A 16,579-nucleotide genomic window follows, 5' to 3' on the forward strand; every position below is an offset into this window, starting at 1 on the left:
ATCTAGTACACCATCCATTGCCCGGTGTTGCTTCTCCCCCAGAGGCCACTGAGGTGCAGGAGTTACCCCTGCTGATAATTGGATAGAACTTAGCAGGGGAGCAAGTGCCCCCCCCCCAGAAATTTATGTTGGTACTCCCTAAGTTTACCACTCATTGGCAATGCCCTAGGTGCCCATTCCCAAGGTTAGCTCTATGGATGCTTAGTAATTGCTGTTGCCTGAATATGGTACTGATGAGACTCAACTATATCAGTGGGGGCATGAATTAAGACCAAAAAAACCCAATCCTCCCCATATATACTTTTCCAGTTATTTCCTACAGGGTCCAAGGGACTATCTTCTCTCCTGCTATCCCAAGGGCCAGATTGCAGTACTGAGTACTAGGAAGTTCACCTTCCTTTTCCTGCCTTGCATCAGCAGAAGAAAGAAAATATCTCAAATACCTCTGTATGTACTCTGCTCTCTCCTTCCCTTGCACTTTTGAGGCTAGGGCATTTTCTCCCTCCCCCATCTCAGAGATTCTATCTAGATGAAATCTGAGCCCCTATTGGCATGGCTTTTGTTTGCCCTGCATGCCATTGTACAGAAGGAAGTGATGATGAAATATACTCTAGCTAATTTGCAGGATCTGAGTAAACCCTAAGGGGATCTAATTTTTTTCCAGTAATTTCATAATAAATAGTAGACAGCCTTTTATCTGCATATTTGGGTGCAGTGAAGTCACATCAAAGCGAAGAATAGCTCATTTTCATCCATTTGGTGTTTCACTATGCAGACAGTAATGCTGTGGTGTCTATTAATGCAGTTCAGATATTTGTCTGATAGCATCTAAATAGTTGAACTAATTCTGCGGAGTTACAGTGCCGTTCTTGCAGTGAATAATTCTGTCTCGGTAGGTAATCTCCCAAATATGCAGCACTTGAGTAACTGTTAACATGTTTAGGGTGAAATAAAGCCTTCTGCGTTGATCGGGTTACCAGAACGCTGGCCAAAAGAGCCCCTGAGTCTCCACCGCTCTGGCTTGTGGTGTTCCTTTTGAGAGGCCCCTACAAGGTAACTGTACTCCTTTGAATCAGCTGTGGTTAGTAAGCCTCAGCACTGAAATGTCACCAGGAAGCTCCTCAGCCTGAACAGAGTTCTCTTGCCCTCCTTCCTCCCTCCCCACCTTTTCATTCTCCTACTTTTTGGGACTCAGATTTTCTGACTAATATTTCTCTAAATTAAAGCTGGGACCAAACACTCCATGAGAGTTACCATCACACCCATATCCTCAATTAAACCATACTTGTACCATTTTTTTACCTTACCCTGTGAAATTAAACACTTTTCCCCATGGTCTGGGATACAAAATCCAATGCTGATGCTACTTAAATGTCTGCCAAAACCTTGAATGATCCATTATGATACAAATGGCTACCTTAACTAAGAGATTCAAGGTTAGTATCAATCAAACATTCTGATTTTTCCTAAAGATTTATCATTGTGGAGAAGAAAATTAGTTGTTAAATCAAATAACTGTGCTTAACCTTCATTAGAGACTCTAACATATTCATAATGCCAAATATAAGCTCTGTGTTGTTATTTGACCTCCCACATTAATGACATGTCAGGAGTTACTTACATAAGTGAATCCCATAAACAAATTCCGGATCATCAACAGGGATTAGTGAGTTGGAAAAGACTTTAGGGGAGGGAGTGAGCCAAGCAAAGAGAGGCAAAATGTGAGGCAGCAGCAGCCAGCAAGGCTGGAACAGGCCTGAGTGGATGGAACCCATGTTCATATACAGATGGGAGTTTTCCTTATACTTTAACACAGTTTTCCTTGTAGTGGTCACACTTTAACATAAGTAACTTCCCCTGAACCTTCAAATAGATATGTAAAGGCCAAAGTAACTGACCAAGATATTCCTTCAAAAGAATATAAATAGCTTTATTCTAAACCAAGAGTTATAGAACCATTCTTCTTGATGTGAATACTTCTGTCTTGACAGAAAATCCTCTAAGTATGCAGAAAAGGTAGAGAGCCCCCCACCCCTCCCTCCTTCTAATCAAAGAGGGTGGAGAGTGGACAGTGGAAAGCTTCTCCCAGATCCTCCATTTAAAGAGGGCACCCAGGGCAGCCATCTGATTTCCCATCTGGCTGCACTCCTCTAGACCTTCATCACTCTCCCTCATGGGATACTGTCCCACCTCCCTTTTCCTGCTTCTTTTTATGTGTTATCCTCCCCCATTTGATTCTGAACCCAACACAAGGACTGCTTTGTGCCTTTCTTTGTACCCCTAGTGCTTAGCACAATGCCTGGCATATAATAAGTGCTTAATAAATAGTAGGATAATTCTCCTTGATTCAAAATGGGAAACCCATTTTGTTAAGTTACAAAAGTTTATAAGACAAAAAAAAGTCTTATATGAACTCTCAAATGCCTCCAAATTGTTCCTTTCCCATATATGGAGTACAGTAAAAGTCCCTGAAAAGAAAATGTTGTTTCATTTTTTTATTCAAACCATTAAGCTTTAGTAAATGTATTTTATAGCCATTTGATATTCAATTAAAATACTTAAATTTCAGCCATTTTAGTCTTTCAATGAAGCAGTTACTTATATAAAGATTATGCCAAACAGTTATCAGATGTCTTGCTTCCATATAATCACAGAAACAAAAGAACATTTCAAGTAATCAATACGAATCTACTTAGTACTCACAAAATAGCAGCAGGCAGTTGAGATACTTTACAGAGACAACATGTCACCCATTAGAAAAAGAAGTCAAAAAGTCCCTGTATGGAACCCAGATTCTTTTGAACATCAGATGAGAGAAAGAAAGAGAGAGAGAGATAGAGAGAGACAGAGAGGGAGAGACAGAGAGAGACAAAGAGAAAAGGAGGGAGGGAAAGAGGGGGGAGAGATAGAGAGGAGGGGGAGAGAGACAGCTGCCTCAGCAATGCTAAGTTTCTGTATGTTTGGGATGCTGTCATCCATTTAGCTGAAAAGTGGCCATTGAGGTAACTCATCATGAATCAGTGATTGTACAGAGTTGGATAGGGACAAAAAGGTATGGACAAAAGACTGTTTCTTGGGATTGACTCAGAGTGCTGCCTCATAACAAGTTGCTGCTGTTCAAACTTGTCAGACATTATATACTGGAAAAACTAACATATAAAAATCAAGGAGCATTTAGTGTATGTCAGAAACAACAAAAATGGAAAGGAGGCTGAAGTAAAGGCCTACTTGTTTCAACTATGGAAATGTTTTTTCGACTAGGAAAGAAGAGATGCCATTAGATCCAGTCCATGTTTAAGAACTATTGGACTGTAAGGGCAAAACAACACTGATCTCTTTGGGGAAAGAACTAGAGAGGAACTAAATCAAGAGAACAAAGAGGCCTGGTCATTCTAGGGCTTTGAGTGTGAAGTCAGGGCATTGGTTTCTTCTCCTTTCAAATGCATATGCAAAGGCCAGAGTAAGTGTCCAAGCACAGCTTTGCTGACTCAGATGATAACTTGTTCTGGGAGTAAGAAGTGGTCACCTTTTCTCCACAGGCATCTAAAATTAGAGTCCATGTGGGTGGAGGAACATTTGCTTAGGTGGGCGGAGGTGGGCCTGTGGGCCTGTGGTGATCCTGTTCAGTATCATGCAGACTATCTAGGCCAGCTCTGAGTAGCAGAAAGTGGGAAATCCCCAGTCCTTGTGGCATCCCTGGAGCTCTCACCACTGCCCCACATTAGGGTACTGCTAAGCCTAACCGAGAATAGGGTGAGGAAAGACACTGAGCTCCACCCGGGCCCTAATTAGATCTGGCTGAACCAGGACTGTGGGTCATAACTAGCTACAGGCAGGCAATTCTAATTTAAATCACCTTGATTTATAGAACAGATGCCTGTAGATAATGAAAAGAGGTTTCCAGAAGGCTCTGGACTCAGCTGAACAGCAAGCTAAGTAAAAGTACAAGGCCAGGAAGAGCCCGCCCTCGATTAAGTTCTTGTCAGAACATGTAAGAAATACAAAATAGGAATATCAGTGCCAGAAGGAAAATCATCATGAATTTATGCACTATCCCAGCTTATTAGAAATGCAAAATTGTGCATTAAAAAAGGTGAAAGGCAAATGAATTAATGCTAGAGGGAAAAAGTGTTTATTAAATGCTTGCTTTATCCTAAACATCTTGCTAAATGTTAGGGATACACATAGAAATGTGAGATGGTGCCTGCCCTCAAGGAGCTTACATTCAATCAATCAACATGCTTTTATTAAGTGCTTCCTAATGTCTCTGCACAGTACCAATTGTCGGGGATAAAAATACACAAATGAGACAGTGCTTCCCTTCAGAGTTTTGCTTTCGGGCAGGCTGAAACATGTAGACTGGATTTCTGGACTCCAGCATCTCCACGGCCTGTGCTCAGTGACAGATCAGAGAGTCTGCTCCATGCATCTATCGTGGAAAAGTGTAGAGGAAAAGGTTAACATCTCAGGTGATTGGAGGTAATGTGGGGTCTAGGATGGGGGTGGGAAAATGAGTCTAACCTTAGGCCCTCTCCCTTACTATCTGATGCTAATGAAGAAACCCTTCACCCTCACACTCAAATGCAGCAGAAAACCTTTTTTCCTCCCCTGCAATTGCTTAGCCATGCATTTTAAAGATACCTGTACTTGTAGCCATCGACTCAATGGAAAAAAGCTGCTTCCAAAAATGGAATAAGCCAACAGAGAATGTCTATATATCCACCATTACTCCATCCTCCCTGAAGCAGGTCCCCTAGTATGCACCCTGGGTAACATCATCTTAGGTGGTCTATTCAAGTATCAAACCCCATTACAAAAGGAAAGAATAGATTAGAGAAACTATGGCAGGCAATAGAAAAAGCACTGGGTTTGGAGTAGAGTGTGCTGCTAAATGTTTAACAACTGACTCTTTAGAAAGTTAAACTGTGTACATAACACATTTTTAAGTTTAATTTGCATTATTAACATTTTCTCCATCACTTTCTTAAGTCTGGATAGTCAATAGAACAATAAATCAAATCTTGATTTGTAGTGTTTGTCAAGATGTAGATGGTCTCAATGAAAATTTAACAATGGGTTCCTGTGAGTTGCTCAAAAGTGGCTACAGCACATTCCTGTTTGGGAGTCAGGAGATCGGGGTTTGAATTACAGTTCTCATATTACCTATAATATTATGGACTCACTAACACATACTTTCTCACTAGGTTCACTTGTGTACTCCACTTTATTTCAAGTATTCTTTTTCCCATGATACTGACCTCTGAAATCAAATAGAATAAGTCCAATCCTTCTTTGTGCCACAGACTCATATAATTCAAGACACCTACATGTCCACCTAAATCTTTTAATACTGAAATTAAACTTCCCCAGTTCTTTAAAGCCATTTTTATATGGCATGGTCTTCAACCTATGATACTTCTCTGTCCTCTTATCTACACAAACTAGTTTGTCAAAGTTCTTAAAATATGGTATCTAGAGCTGAACCTCATCCTTTTTGTAATATGGCAACGGTAGAGTATAACAGAATTTCTTTCTCCTTGTTTTGAATACTAGAGATTCATCAGTGTAACCTAAGGCCATATTCTTTTTTTTTGGGGGGGAAGCCATTTTGTATAGCTGATTTCAGACTCTACAATAACTCCAGATATGATCTGATTAGAGCATAGTATTTGTGACCTTCTCACTCTATTTCATTAGCTAGTTAGCTGCCCAGAATGGGGATGCCCATTTCTAGAATTACCTTAAACCTCCTTCTTATGTTCCCTAAATGAAAGTTCGATCAGGAACAAACCTGTCCATCCAGAGATTCACACTTGAACACATCAGCAAATTGCTGGGGATTTGCATGCAGATACACCCACAAGCCACTGTCACTGATTAATTGCTTCTTAAATAACCATATAATTTTCTCAGCATAGGCTTACTCTGTCACTCAATGCCACTATTCTCTCTCTCTGTCTCTGTCTCTCTGTTTCTCTCTCTCTCTCTCTCTCTCTCTCTCTCTCTCTCTCTCTCACACACACACACACCACACACACACACACACACACTGTCTCTCTCTCTCTCTCTCTCTGTCTCTCTCTCTCTCTGTCTCTCTCTTTCTCTCTCTTCTTATCCTTACACTCATTCTATTCTTCACAGACTCTACATATCATGCTTTGACTTTGTCTAGGCATGGATAACATGGAAAACATGTCATAGAAGCATGACAATTTCATGTCTGTCATTTATTTATTCACCAATTTATTTTATTCGTCAGTACCACAAGACTATCATAACCTTTCTTTTATAGCCCTGGTGTAATTAATAGCTATGGGCATAAATGACAATGAATCAAAAAAATAAAATTTTAGAATAGACAAAAAGGGAAGAGAATGAAATGCTTTTTTAGAAGAATATCCAGAAAATTAAAAAAATAAAAAAGAAACAGAAGTTGAAGGAAAGGAGGAGAAAGGGTATTGTATTTTACTTAAGTGAGAGAAAATAGAATTACTAAACTCAATAAATGGAAGAAAGAAAAAATCAACAAAAACAATTCCCAAATTATGGAAAGAGATGACAAACAGAAGGGGGGAGTATTGTTGATGTTGAAGAGAAGAAAACCTGTGGGAATAGGATTGCCATAGAGCAGATTAAGCAAAAATAATTAAAGAGACAAAGTACTATTTTAAAAGATGAAAACGGACAAAAATATCTCTAATTGTAAAAAAAAGCAATATTAAATACAAATGAAGAAAAAACTTCATTATAATAATTTTAATTGTGAATGGATTAAAAAATCAACTAAAACTAAAGAAGTGAAAGATTGAATAAGAAAACAAGATCTTATGATCTGTTGTTTTCAAGAAACACAGCTAAAAACCAAAAGCACATACAGAATAAAAATCAGGGACTGGAACAAAATTTATTATGAAAGGTGAATCCAAACAAAGGAAGAGTTGTAATCAGGTTTTCAGAAAAAGCAAAAAAAAAATCGCAACATAAATAGAAATAAAGAAATAGCACTGTATAGAAATGAACTTAGACAATGATCCAAAGTCAATATTAAATTTATATGCCCTAAATGCCATAACACAAATTCAAAAAGGAAAAAAAAATAGCTGAATTACAAGAAAATATAGACAATAACAAAATGACAGAAGACTTCATTCTCTTCCTCTGATGTTTAGAAAAATCTAAAGGAAATGTATACAAAAAAGAAATAAAGAATGGAACAAATTGCAGGAGAAATTAGTTAAAAGATTTATTGTTTTTGTTGTTGTTGTTCAGTCACATCCAACTCTTTGTGAACCATTTTTTTGAGGGGTAGTTTTCTTGGCAAAAATACTAGAGTGCTTTGTCATTTCCTTCTTCAACTTATTTTATAAGGTTGAATTAAATGACTTGCCCAGGGTCACATAGCTAGTTAAGTGTCTGAATCTGAATCCCAACTCATGAAGATGAATCTTCCTGATTCCAAGTCCAGTGCTCTATCCACTGTGCCATGTAGCTGTTTCTAAAAGTCTTCAAGTATCTTCTAAATGAGACTGTTAAAGAATATACATGTTTCTCAACAACATATAGAACCTTTACAGAAATTGACTATGTATTAGAACATTAGAGAAAATGAAAATAAATGAATATGCATATTCTTTACAATCCATAATGCAATAAAAACTAATTATCAATTAAAAGATCACGGACACAGAAGAAAATGGAAACAATAATGAAAACCTAGATAATGACAGGCTCAGAGAGCAAAATCACAGAAATCATTCATGATTATGTGAAAGAAAATAATAACAAAAACATACCAAAATTTTTGGGATATAGTCAAATCAGTCCTTAGGGAAAAAATTATATTCCTAAAAATATACGTTATCAAAATTGAAAAGGAAAGGATTTGATGAACTCAATACACATTTTAAAAAATCAGAAACCACATAAATAAACAAAAAATAAGCAAAACAGAGGAGATATTAAAAATCAGAGAAGAAATAAATTAGATTCCATAAAATCTATAGAAATTGCAAAAATAAAAGATACTACTCTGAAAAAACTTTTTAAAAAAAGAAAAGAAAAACCTTTAGCCAACCCCAAAATTTAAAAAATTAGAGCAGAAAAATCAAATCAACAAAATAGCAAATAGATAAGATGAAATCATAACAAAACAAGGAGGAACAAAATGGATTATCAGAACTTAATGTGAATAGCTTTGTCCTCACAAAACGGAGGACACAAATTAAGTACAGAACTACTTAAAAAATATAAAACACTCAAACTAACAGCACATTATATAGATATCTTAAATCATTTCACCTCAAAAAAGGAAATGATGCTAGTTTTACCGAAACTGGCAAAGAAAATTTCCTGGTCCTGCTATATTTAAAATGGCATCGTATTATTCTTTTAAATCCATCAGCCATTAAGCATTTGTTAAAGAAAAACTAATAACGTGTTATACAAATTATTCTCAAAAGTTAGAAAAGAAAGTACTTTATCAGACTCCTTTAGGAGACAAATGTAGTCCTAATTCCCCACAGAAGAGTAAGTCAAAGAAGAACTATAGACCAATATCATTAATGAATGTTAATTAAAACTTTAAATAAAATAGTGTCAAACAGATGAGTTCAATTCATTAAAGAAGTCATTCACTGTAACCAAGCTGGAATTATACCAAAGATGCAAGCATGGTTCAACATTAGGAAATCAACATAATCATATTAAAAAAAAATATCCAAACTACATTATCTCAATAGATGAACAAAGTTAAAAGAGTAGCTGATCATATATCTGTCACAGCTAAAGGCAGGAGGTGTATTCATAACAAAACAAAAGATAGAGGCAATTAGAGAAGATAAAGTAGATGACTGATTAACAAAAACTGAAAAGCTTCTACATAAACAAAAGTAATGCGTCTCCGATAAGAAGTGGAGTGGTCAAATGGGAAATGATTTTGTATTAAGTTTCTCAAATAAAGGTTTCAGATGTGGAATCCAAGATATATGCACATGTTGTAGGGCACATGAATGCATATGTATGTCTGTGTGTATGTATAGATACATGTATGTATACATAGATATGTATGTATGTATGTGTGTGTGTGTGTATATATTATATATATATATATATATATATATATATATGTAGGTGGATAAAGAGATGATAGATGATAACCAGCTAGCTAGAAGTTTTCAAGGACATAAACATTCTCAAAAGATGAATTTTAATGATTTAATGGGCATATGCAAGAATTCTCCAAATTGTTACCAACAAGAGAAATGAATATCAAAACAACTGTGAGGTTTTGTGCAGTACCCAGCAAATTGGCAAAGATGACAAAAGATAGGAATAGTCAATGTTGGAAGGGTTTGGGAATATAGCCACAGTAGTAGATTGTTGGTGAAGCTGTGAAGTAGTATAACCATCTTGGAAGGCAACTTGAAATTATTCAAGTAAGTGACAAAAATGTCTATAACCTTTGACCTAGCAATTCTACCACTAGACATAAGCACTAAGGAAGTGATTAATAAAAAGAAAGTCTACATAGACACCAAGATATTTATAATACCATTTTTTTTTGTGGTAGCAAAGAACTGGAAAAAGAGTAGATACCCATCTGCTGGGCAAAAGATAAACATATTGTGGTACATGAATGCAATGGAATATTACCATGGTGTCTGAAAAAAAGAATACAATAAATATAGGGAAGAATGGAAAGGCTTATATGAATTGATGAAGAATGGAATCAGCAGAATCAGGGGAAAATGTATACAAATGTAAATGGAAAAAACAACCACAAAACAATCAAAAATCAATGTTGCAAAGTATGAGAAGAGTTGTAAGAAGTCACTCCATCCTACTACTTTGCAGACATGGTAAGTCTACAGGTGTGGAACACTGAATATATTTTAAGAGTTTTTTTGATTTACTCATTGGTTTTACTAAGGTTTTTTTTTTACTCTTCTTCCTCTTCTTCCTTTCTTTTTAAAAAAAATATTCTAAGGGATGGCTTTCTGATAAGGGCTGGAGTCAGAAATACAGAGGAAAATGTGTCTCCAAAAGATATTAATAAAATTTTATTTCAACTATGGACAACTGTGAACTCTTGTTCACTCAAGCATACACATGTTCCCTCTTTAGAGTCTATCAAATGACCATTAGAAAGTCACTTATCTTCCATGAAACTCAACTTTTTCCTTTATAAAATGGGGATAATAGTACTACACTACAAAATTTAGAGGATTGTTATTAGGAAAGGACTAGAGACAAATGCAAGTGTGAATATTACACTAGTGTCAAACATCAAAAGTTTAGTCATGAAATGGAAGAAGCAAAGCAACGACGGCAGCAATTGACAAAAGAGTATAAAATTTGTAACTAAAATGGGATAGTAGACTATGAAAGGAATCAGAGATTCTCAGAAGATTACATGGCATTATGGAGCACAGAAAGGGAAGTTCTAGGGAGGTGGATTATCAGTGTTAGTCCCAAAGTAGCAGGGACAGAAAGTGACTTGTCAAGGAGGTGTTGATGTCATTGCAAGATAAGCACATGGTGAGTATGATGTGCATATACCATTTAAGAAGCATATTGAGATTTACGGATGCATTGGATTGCTGTTTTTGTCAATGTTTGCTACGTCTTGTCCACTTTTGAAAATAAAAGGGAATCCTAGAAACATTTAGCATCTTAAACAACTCACATCAACAAAGTGCTTACTATGTGTACTATACTAATTTCTAGGTTTGACACAGCCCCTGCTCTCAATTAGTTGCATGTAATAGGGAAAGGATAAGTATGCAAATAACTGATCCGAGAGAGTGAAATAAACTTAGCTATGCCCCTATATGCAGCACCTTAAGACTTGTAAAGAGGAAAGTGCAAAGAAGAGGTCGAGGTAAAATGCTATAAACATAGTTGACTTTTAAACTAGAAAGAGATGTTATAAGGTTTTAACATAACCTGGGCTAAATTGTCCTTTAAGACAAATATTTTGTCTTGTTGCTGATTCTGTGATCCCTAAACAATCCTTCTCATATTTATTTTAATTCCCTGGTAGATCTCACTGTTGTGGGAGATGCTTTACATATTGGCAAAAATACTGGAATGGTTTGGCATTTCCTTCTCCAGCTCATTTTATATACAGGTGAGGAAACTGAGGCAAACAGGGTTAAGTGACTTACCCAGGACCACACAGGTAATGAATGTCTGAAGCCAGATTTGAACTCAGATCTTCTTTACTACAGATCTAATACTCTATCTATTGTGTTAACTACCTGCCTCTATTTACATAACATATAATATCATATGTAATGTGATAACATAATACTAAATTTTTAAAAATTACATATTTATAAGGCACTTTAAGGTGTGTAAAGCATTTATATTTATCTTTTTTGTTATTTTTATTTTTAAATTAGTTATTTCTGTTACATTTTAAATTCTGTACTGTTTGCCTCCCTCACTCCCCACCCCTCACTGGAGAAGGCCACTATTTGACACAGATTTTTAAATATATGTAAAATCATACTATGTGTATTTCTATTTATCATTTCTTTCTCTGGAGGTGAATAGCATCATCATTCATAGGCACTTTATAGTTAATTTGAGTATTTATGATACTCAGAATAGTTTAATTGTTCACTATTATTCTTCTAACAATATTGATGTTACTATATACAACATTCTTTTGGTTCTTTTCATTAAATCTTTCCATGTTTTTCTAAGATCATTGAGCCATAATTTCTTACAGCACAGTAGTATTCTATCACAATCATATAGCACAACTTGTTTAGCCATGCCCCAATTGATGGGCATCCCCTTGATTTCCAATTCTTTTCCAGTAAAAAAAAAATCTGCTTTAAATATTTTAAAACTTTTCCCCTTTTCACTGCTCCCCTTGGAAAACAGACCTAATAGTAGTATTGCTAGATCAAAGGGTATACACAATTTTATAACTCTTTGGGCAAAATTCCAGATCATTCTCAAAGATGATTGGATCAGTTCACAGTTCTACCAACAGTGTATTAATGTCCCAATTTTTCCATATCCCTTCCCACATTTGTCATTTTCCCCTTCTACCATTTTAGCCAATCTGATAGGTGTGACACGATATCTCAAAGTTATTTTAATTTGCATTTCCCTAATCAATAATGATTTAGATAACTTTTTCCTTTTTTTTTAACAACTCTCTCAGGTAGGGGTCTATTATCTCCATTTTGCAGATGAGGAAACTGAGGCAGATAGACATTAAATGACTTGCCCAGGGTCACACAGCTAGTAAGTATCTGAGTTGGGTTCCTTTACTCCCACTCTATAACTCTTTCCATTCTACCATACTGCCTCCATATCTTTTCCAGCTCTTACATTCTATAGTCTATCAATGTTCAGCCCATTTTGCTGGACCAGCTGAACTGAGTAGGTAAAACCTGCAGAGATTGCTGGAAGTTGCTCTATATAAACAATCCCATATTGATGATAATCCAAAGAATATAAGGGCATTCTACTAAATTTGGTGACAGTAGTCCTGGATTCTAATTATGACTCTGTTATTTACAACTTGTGCAACCAAAATCAAATCCTCTTGGATTTCCATTCCTCCATCTGTAAAATGAGGTCCCTTCCGTCTATAAAACCTTTGAGACTAAGTACAACCTATTAGGTTTTTTTTTTAAATTTTTTGGCAATTGGGGTTAAGTGACTTGCCCAGGGTTACCCAGCTAGTAAGTATCAAGCGTTTGGATCGAGGCCAGATTTGAACTCAGGTCTTCCTGACTTCAGGGCTGGTGTTCTATCCACTGCACCACCTAGCTGCCCCACAACCTAGTAGTTTTGTCACAGTATCGTAGAATCCTAGATTTAAAGCTTGCCCAGTCCAGCACCTTCATTTTATAGAGGAAGCAACTGTATCCCACAGAGATGAAGTGATTTCCCCCAAATTGGTCACAGAGCCAAAATTTGAACTGAGGTGCTTGGACTTAGAGCTGGTCATCTCAACCCTAAAAGACACATATATTGTCTTAGCCTCTTTCTGAGACCCGTGATGTTAAAAATCAGTGAGACCTGTCCACTTCAGAAGTTTTTCCAACTTCTGGCTAACTGCAAGAGTCAAAAAAATGGAAGTTAGGATATTAGGGGGTCAGTCGTTACAAGTGAGCAGTGTTGGAGGGATGTGAATATGGAATACCTATTTTAAGGCAAGAAGACATTTGCTACTCTTGTGGTATTCTGTTTTAAAAGGAATCTTTACTAATTTCCTCGGAAACTTTGCCCAAAAGACTGTTATATTGTTCTCACAGTAGCTATACTATTATCTCGATTTGTTGGTAGAAGGAAATTGGAACACCCAGTTCTTAGAGTTATTGAGCAAAGGCTGATGAGAGCAGAAGCCAAATTACTTGGAAACATTATAAACGTAGATAGAGAATGAATACTAAGTCGTTAGATAAGGTGGTTAGACTTCCTTCTGATTTAGCCTCATACCAGTTTGGTGCTTCTGATTTGCATCGACTTTCCTGTAGAGGAATGTGGTAAATGATACAGAGTTATGAATTAAGACCTCCATTCTGGCTGTGTCAGCTGTAGACTTCAATTGTTTTCAGTGTAACCTAAAGATATCTTTCCCTGGCATCTGCTTTTGCTTCCTTTGCCATAAAAGGTAATTTCTCCTATGCTATACCTTATATGGTGGCTTGATTAAAAAAAAAAGGTAATATGCAAAAATCCTAAAACAATTTTAATGGATGAGTCATGGGGTCGTACTAATATTGATGTGGAAAATTCTGCTAAGAATTAGCAGCTGAAATCCTATGAGAAGACTCTGTCTATTCACCACATTTAAAATTCACTCTCCAACCTTGTGTCCACTCAGCTAATGTCATGGAGCTCAATGATACTGTGCTTCATGTACAAGCTCTCATCTCTACTCCTTCCACCTGCCCCAGTCTTGAACCCATTTTAAGAGCTCACTTCTCAGCATGACCTTGTCAAGATTATCTTTGTTGAAAACTTCCTCACCTCTACCTAAACAAAGCAGGCCTAAACTGGAGTTCAACACATAGCTCTTGCTGAGTTCTAACTCCTGCTCCAGTGATAGAGAAGAACACTACCCATAGGAACTATTCTATGCTGCCTGCTCTATTCCACAGTAATATTTGATAATGAAAGAACTATGAGCATTTATTCCAGAACAAGGAGACTAATTTATTCACCTTAAAGGAGATATCACCTTTATATCTTTACATATGTTTTAAAACAGTTATATATTGTATTTCCTCCACCATATTCTTACTTAGGTAGCTCATTGAATCATAGAGCTGGCCCTGAGACTTTGAAAACAATATTAGCAAAGTCATAGGTCAGTGGTTTCAGCCCTCTGTCTCCCCGTATTTTTGGTTTAGGTCCCACCAGATCAGATCTGCAAGTCTCTGGACCAATATGCTTTTCAAGTCAATGCTTTCTCCCAGAGGAGAGTAAGGAGATATTGCATGTGCTGAGCATTAAAGGTCATAATTTTAAAAAAAATCAAATCGGCTATACTTTCATAGACCAGAAATACCTGGCTACATATGTCATAGCTATTTCAAAGTCTTTCATGTATATTCAAATCACTGACTGCTTGGAACAAAAGTCAAATGAAACACCAAATTAGAAGCTAGGATAGAGGAGACGATCATACTACCTGTATTTAGAGAAGCTCTAGGCTTCCCTGTTTAAACAACCTGTCAACTCCAAATAACGAGAAATGGACAAAAGCAAAAACAATGATTCTATAACCATTTCCTAGGGAAGTTTAAGCAATACAAAACAACTATCACAATGAAGAGGCCAAAAAGCCCAGAAATGCTTTAGGTAGAAAAACATTTAGTCTCCTTGCCAAATAGATTTATATGTCAGTCAAGAGCAACTGCAGCTCGATATTCCAAGTTTATTTCCCCCCATTGTTAGAGGATAATGGAAGGCTGTGTGCAGTGTGGTTAAAAGTAAGCTTCCCGGAGCTGAGTGTGAGATCATCCTGAACTCAGTTGCTCATGAAACCAGAAGGACATTGAATACATATGAAGTGAAACAGATTTACTCCTTTTAAAAAAATACGTGGATCTATTATTCTTAGTCATAACACTGAAACCAACTCTTTGATCTGTAATACCTCAGTCCCCAGTGTACCATGTAAGAGACTGTCAATGGCTTTAAAAATGAAGAAGTCAGAGAATGGCTACATATTACTAGACACCTACCTACAGGAGAAATCTGTACTAGAAGCACCATAATTGAAAGGCACTAAGCAATCAATTTTCAAGAGATCACAAAAAGGAAAAGATAGCTAAAAAATAGAAAATACCTCCAATACTGCTCTTAGGGAAGAAAAGAAAAGAAAAGAAAAGACAACAAGGCAATAAAAAAGATATCAGAAAGTATTGACTAATATACCTGGATTGTTTGTTTTGTTTCCATCTCCATTAACACTTCATAAGAATAGTCTCTGTGTTCTTCAAGAGTACCTGGTAAAAAGGTAATAGGCAGGTATTGTTACTTAATTCCTACAGTAGGATAAATCTTTATGGTCACATACCTGATTAATAAAGATATAAAATATGAGATTTGCTGTATTTATTATTGAGGGTTGTTTTTTTTTCTTTTTATAAAAGCCCTTTATTAGGTGCAATGGGTAGAACTCTAGAAGTAATATCAGGAAGGCCTGAATTCAGATGCAACCTCAGACGCTTACTAGTTCTGTGACTGTAGGCAAGTCATTTGACTTCTGTCTGCCTGAGTTTCCTCATTTGTAAAATGGGGATGATAATAGCAGCAATCCCCCAGGTTTGCGGTGAAGATCATATGAAATTTTATATATATACATACATATATATGTATGTATATATATACACACACATACACATATATACACATGCACACACACACGTGTGTGTGTATATGTGTATGTATATATGTATATATATGAAGTGCTTCATAAACTTTTAAACAATAATATGTTCTATTATCATTATTTATTGACTTTTTAAAGCTTTTGACTTAATACAGCAAGAAGTCATTTGGAAGGGTGTCCTCAGACAATTTGTCCCCATACATATATTAAAATTGTGCAAAATTCAAACAGATATGACTATAAATGACTTTGTTCAAACATCTGCTTAGTAATAATAAGTGTTGACATCAGGTGAGTTGTTAATAATGAAGATGTGATTAGCGTATTCACCAATTTCACAAAACATGCCTTTGTCTTATCTAGGTTAGAAATAAAATAGGGTAAGTTTCCCTGAATACTCTCATTCCTGAGTGACACTGGATATGACCCATTCCCACACATCTAACTCCTCCACCTCCCGCACCCCTTCCTGCCCCCACCACACATACACTCTATGGTTTTGGTATACTGGTCTACTTGCCATTCCTCACACACAATGATCATCTCCTTGCCTTTGACTGTCCCTCATTGGTGGAATGGTCCCTTTCCTTACCTCTGCCTCTTAGAATCCCTGATTTTATTTAAGACTCTGTATGGAAAATACTTTCTGCAGGTGACCTTTCTCAGTACCCCCAAGAGGCAGTACCTTCCTTTCTTAGGTTATTTTCCATC

This window comes from Phascolarctos cinereus, unplaced genomic scaffold (genome assembly GCF_003287225.1).
Source record: "Phascolarctos cinereus isolate Bilbo 61053 unplaced genomic scaffold, phaCin_HiC Scaffold_5;HRSCAF=322, whole genome shotgun sequence".
NCBI classification, from domain to species: domain Eukaryota; kingdom Metazoa; phylum Chordata; class Mammalia; order Diprotodontia; family Phascolarctidae; genus Phascolarctos; species Phascolarctos cinereus.